A 6,039-nucleotide genomic window follows, 5' to 3' on the forward strand; every position below is an offset into this window, starting at 1 on the left:
CAGGGGGCGGGGCTGGGCGCCGGCGCGCGCGCGGATCGCAGGCCCCGCCCCACGCCGCAGACGCGCATGCTCCGTGAGGCCGCTCGCGGGCCAGCGCCCCTCCCGCGGGCGGGCCTGGCGGCGGGGTCCCTCCGCCCGAGGGAGAGGCTCGGGTCTAACCCGCGCGGCGGAGCAGGAGGCACCGCTGACGCGCAACCTCTCTCGCACCCGCCACCCTCTGCAAAGCACTAACCGTGCATCGTCTGAACTAGCTTGTCCTTACGTTACTGGTTTGTCTTCTTTAGGGGTCTGTTTGGCCGTGTGCTTTCTCCGTGCTTCCTAAACGTAGCTGCACCTCGGAATCACGTGGCGATCTTTCACAGACTCCAAGCCCAGAGCAGATCCCCGACCAGTGAAACCACAGTTTCTGGAGGTAGGAAATAGGAGTCAGAAGTTTGGGGAACGCTCCAGGGATTGCGAGGTGCAGGAAAGCTTGGGAACCACCGCCCTCGCCGCTCCAAGTGTGGGTTGCGGAGCCGCAGCACCACGGGCCTTGAGGCGGAGCGATCTCCAGGTGCTGTGATTCTCGGTAAAATTTGAGAAGCGCTGTTCAGAGGCTCGCACGAATACAGGTGTCTCGGTTTAGGAGGAGCACAGGTTTCAAGGATGTTCCTGGGTGAGGGTAACAAAGACAGGATGGATTGTCCGATGTTCCGCCAGGTGTGTGTTTTTCGCATCCTGCCTCCTCCCAAGTCATTAAGCAGGTCTTTGTCAGGGTGATGAACCGGCCCCTGCAGAGAAGTACAAGTTCAAAACCAAGCCAGGGTTTACTGGCCAGCCCTCATCTGGGATCCTCACAGGACTCACTCCTGAGCTCAGCCCCCTCACCTTTACAGTGAGGATGATGACGATAACGCCTGTCTCAGGGTGTCAGGGGAACTGCAGAGGGTGTCTGGAACTTGGGTCCAGCTGTTCCTGTTCTTGTTGCTGCTCTAGCCCCACCCCATGGGACAAATCCACACACAAAGCCCCCCACCCACAACTCCAAGGGTCTTAAATCGTTTCCTTTGTGTCAGGCTCTGGCTTTCTCTTCCTCACCCCTACCGCACCCTGGACATGGCCAGGGTACATCATGAATCTCTTTGAGATGTTCCCTTAGCCTCCTGACCCCATACAGTGCACCGTGGTCCTCCTCCTGCCTTCTTCACTTTTCCCTGTCTGTTTAGCCAATTGCTCTTCCCACCTTCTTAGCTCGGTACCCATGTTTTTGGGCTCAGCCCTCTGCTATGATGTATTGTGGTGGGAGAGCCTTCCACTGCACCTAACTTTGTCACCTAACTTTGGATTTCAAGTGTATTAATTGTAGGAGTTTGGGTAAGGTTCTTTGAATCTCTTTTCTCACCTTTCAAGTGGACTGTTAATACCCAGGGTGATAGCCCTTTTTGAAATGAATGAGATTATATGAGTGAATGAGATTATATGAACCAGAAGTTCCATTTATTATATGCCACTCTGCTAGGCCCATTTACCACCAACTTTATCTTCCCAGCAACTCTGAAAAACTAGCTAATAGGATGCAAGCCATGCCTTTTTCCTTCTCTTTCTTTCCTGTGAACACATCCATTGCTTCACCTGTTTTTCCCTGCAGTTTACACCCCAGTGTGTTTTTCTAATGCCCACATTTCCAAATGACAAGTAGATTTTTTTAAAGCTGTACACCAAGCAATCAATCTTACTGCCTCCATGGAGCTATCCCTCTTTCCTTCTCTTGCCCTGTCAACAGTGGTAGAATTCTGTCTCCCACTTGTGAAATCTTAGCACTGTGGTTCTCAACCATGGCTGCACATAAGAGTCACTTTTGAGAATGATGACACCTGGGGCCTACAGTGAAATCAGAATCCCTGATCCTCCTCCTTCCTCTGCCCATCACTGGCCTGGCTGACTTTTATGCCTGTCCCGTCCATTCCCCTTCTCATGCTCTGTCTAGCTTTTCTGTGCTCAGGACCTACACACCTGAAACAGACTCTTATGCGGCTGCCAGCGTCACCTCCCTTAAAACAACTGAGCCTTTATAGATTTAAATGTGCAAGACTGCTAATTGCCAAGCATTTTCAGTTCTCTTGGCTCTTACACCTGCAAACTAGGTAACAGCATTTGGGTGGGAAATGGGAGCCCTGAGCTCAGCCCCGCCCACCATCCCACCAGGCTCGTTCCTACTATAGACAGGACACTCAGCCCAGAACAAGTCCTAGTTCCTCTAGATAAACCTTACCTGATTACTGCAGCCCCCACCCATCTCTTCTGCCTTTGAACTTCTGTAGCCCTTTCCTTCTGTAGCACTGAATGGTAAGTTTTAGAATGTGCTAGGTTATCTTTAACTATTGAGGCATCTAATTTCCTGTTTCCCCATCTTGATTTAATCTCCATAAGGGCAGAGACTGGATCATACTTTGAATCCAGTAGCAAGGTGGCTTGCACACATTATTTGTTAGATAAATGAGCACAGCCACGAACCACTGTGTGAAGCCTTAAAGGTTTTACATGAATGTCTTCATCAAGGAATCTTTCTGTGCAAGGAACATAATCCCACTCTAATCTATGTGAAAAGAGATTTAGGGTAAGCACTCAAGGGAATCTCTGCGTTTGATTGCCTTAAGGCCTCATAGGATCACTGTCATCAGCAGATAGCTTCTCAGTCTGACTGTTGTTACTCAGGTCTGCTGTCCTTGTTTCCTATGTACGTCTGTGCCTGCATGCGTGCACATATTATGTGTCTAGTCATATGTGTGTGTGCATGTGTGCCTGCATGTGCATGTGTTTTTCCTTTCCCCCCCTTCTTTCCCAGGCTTCATGCCCTCACAGTCCCAGGTCTCGGATCATCCTTGTCTCTTTCTCCACTCTTCTCTGCAGATCGGCTCCTTGTAAGAGACTCAAAGTTTCTGGTCCTGTGACGGTGGTTTTCCAAGGGCTTTGGCTCAACCCAATCAGCCCTGACTTTACATAATCTGGCCCCTTAACTCCCCAAGGCTAATGACTCCTGAAAGAGAATATTGGGCCTGCCTGAGGCTCAAGGTGTTTTCCTTGAGCCCAAACAGTTACAGCCTGGAAGGGATAAGACTATGCATTTTGTAGGTCAACCAAAAAGACAGAGTATTCTAATAATGCCTCTATTTCTTTTTTAAAAAAGATTTTATTTATTTATTCATGAGAGACAGAGAGAGAGAGAGAGGCAGAGACACAGGCAGAAGGAGAAGCAGGCTCCATACAGGGAGCTGGACATGGGACTCAATCCCAGGTCTCCAGGATCAGGCCCTGGGCTGAAGGCGGCACTAAACCACTGAGCCACCTGGGCTGCCCTTCTAGCATCCTAATATGCGCTAATATGCCTCTTCTAGCTATAAAATTGCACTTACTAGTCTCAGCTTTTTATCCACTCTTTGCCATGGGACTTCATTCCTCCTATGAAGGGAACTGGAGATATTTTCTCTCTCCCTGATGCTAAGCTCAGCTGTGTGATTTGCATTGGCCTTGTAAGTTGAAAGTGATGGTGTGCTTGTTCCAAGCCTAGGCCTCAAGAGAATTTGTATGTTGCTCTCTTAGGCTTTTGTCATTGCCGCCAGGAGGACATTTCTGCTCTAGCCTATGCTAGGGAGAAGAGAGATGTGAGGAACAAAGCTGAGTCATTCTAGCTGAGCCCAGCATCAATGAGCCTACTATCAGCTGGCCCTCCGCTTATCTACACATCTTGACCATAAGGGGTCGGGAGCCATTATATTGTCCGATGGCTGATTATGCAGTACTTTTGGGGCAATGGCTTAGTTGTACATTCTCTTCACTAGTGCTCTCCCTTAGCCAATAAGCATGCTCCAGGATCTCATCTTTAAAACAAAAACCAAACCAAACCAAACAAAAAATCCTACAAAACTCTTTTATGTCCCTGTGCTTCTCCTCTCCATTGCATGTGTTTCTTTTCGTCCCTTCCCAGCCAAGTTACTGAAAGGAATAGTCTATGCTCTCCTTCCTCTTTGCTTATTCTTGTTCTTGTCATCATTGTCGTCTTCTTCTTCTTCTTCTTCTTCTTCTTCATTCTCAAAATTTTGAGCCTACATAAAAATAGAGTGAATAGTACAGAGAAACCCCATGGATCCATCACCCACCTGCAACAACCATCAATTTGTTGCCTCCATCCCCAGCCTTCCGCATGCTTTTTTTTTTTTTTTTTTTTTGGTAAGGTATTTTTAAGCAGTATCCTACATCATCTCATTTTGAGAATTAGCTCTAACTGCTAATTCTAATCATATAATCATATTTCATTTTATTATAAGACTCAGCAAAATAAACAGTAGATCCTTAAAATCACCTAACACCCACAGGCCCTCAAACGCAGCATATTCAGGGCAGCCAGGGTGGCTCAGCGGTTTAGCGCCACCTTCAGCCCAGGGTGTGATCCTGGAGACCCTGGATCGAGTCCCATGTCATGTCGTGGGGCTCCCTGCGTGGAGCCTGCTTCTCCCTCTGCCTGTGTCTCTGCCTCCTCTCTCTCTATCTCTCATGAATAAATAAATAAAATCTTTAAAGCAAAACAAAACACAGCATATTCAAAACTTCTCCCAGTTGCACCCAAGGAAGGCCCTGATCCTTCTAGTTGCTATAGGGGCCTGTGGTCCTATCAGAAAAGCAGTGTTCAAGGATCAAATTAGGCCACTTCCTAATCATGTGGAGAGAATACTGCTCAGGTCTATCCTCCTCAAAACTCCTCTAGATTTCCCCAGTTCTATTCCTGTTATTCCAGTAAGACTTAGACCTTCTAACACTAACAAATATGGTACTAAAGGAAAAGAGTGTAGATAGTAGGATTAGAAGGGAGAGTCCTCGAGTCAGAAATGCACACTAAGGAACAGTATTGTCAACAGTATTGCCTGGGAGGTCGAGGCTCAAGGGGGTGACTGTGGGGCCAGAGAGGAAGAGGCCAGTAGGAGACATTTAAACGCACAGTTAAAAAGGCAACTCGGTGATGGATGGGCTTTGTAGTTTGGCAAATCTAACATTGAACCTGGCTCTACTATTTACTATTTGACCTTGAGATAATTACTTAATCCCCCTGAACTTTGTGTTATGTGTACAATGGGAATAATATACATATTTGCCACAGGGCTGTTGTGAGAATTATATGAGACAATTCTTGTGTGGTGCTCAGCGCAAGGCTCAGCACATAATTAATCAAAATAGTAGCCTTTATTTTTTTCCCCATTTGCTGCTGACTTACGCCTTTTATTCTCAAGCTAGAGTTGTGGTTGACAGGCACCTGTGATTGCCCCCAACCATCACTACTTCCTGGTATTCATGTCCTTGTGTAATTATCCCTCTCCTCAGGTGTGGACTGGACCTTGTGAGGTGCTTCTAACTCATAGAATAAGACAAAGGGGATGGGACATGATTAGGTTACAAAATATTGGGACTTCCTCATCTTCCTAGCAGACTCCCCTCCTCTTCTTGGCTTGCACGCTTTGATGAAACAAGCTTCTGCTGTGGAGAAGCCCACAGCAAACAGTTGAAGGTGGCCTCTGGCCAACAGCCAAGTAGCAGCTGAGGCCCTCAGTCCAACAGAACTGAATAAGAACTGAATCCTGCCAACAACCACGTGGGCTTAGAAGCATATCCTTCATCAGTTGAATCTTCAGAAGAGGTCCCAACCCTGGCTGACTCCTTTATTGCAGCTGGGGAGAGACCCTGAAGCAGGCAACCTAGTAAAGCTATGCCTAGATTTCTGACCCACAGAAATTTTAAGATAATAAATGTGTGTTGGTTTAATCCATTAGGTTTGGGGGTAATTTGTTATGCAGTATAACCAATACATAGAGTCAGAATCTTTCAAAGATTTTAATTATTTATTTGAAAGAGACAGAGAGGGCAGTCCCGGTGGCACAGCAGTTTAGCGCCGCCTGCAGCTCAGGGCGTGATCCTGGAGACCCTGGATGGAGTCCCACGTCAGGCTCTCTGTATGATGCCTGCTTCTTTCTCTGCCTCTCTCTCTCTCTCTGTCTCTATGAATAAATAAAT

General features: G+C 47.4%; 1 long non-coding RNA gene across 1 annotated transcript; it reads left to right on the forward strand.

The window, feature by feature from the left end:
- Positions 1 to 99: 99 nt before the first annotated feature.
- LOC119865911 lies at positions 100 to 5,794 on the forward strand. The gene is made up of 2 exons (XR_005378430.1): positions 100 to 412; positions 5,353 to 5,794. It is a non-coding gene; the product is annotated as an uncharacterized LOC119865911 (long non-coding RNA).
- Positions 5,795 to 6,039: the final 245 nt, after the last annotated feature.

The sequence above is a fragment of the Canis lupus genome, chromosome 25 (genome assembly GCF_011100685.1).
Source record: "Canis lupus familiaris isolate Mischka breed German Shepherd chromosome 25, alternate assembly UU_Cfam_GSD_1.0, whole genome shotgun sequence".
Taxonomy (NCBI): domain Eukaryota; kingdom Metazoa; phylum Chordata; class Mammalia; order Carnivora; family Canidae; genus Canis; species Canis lupus.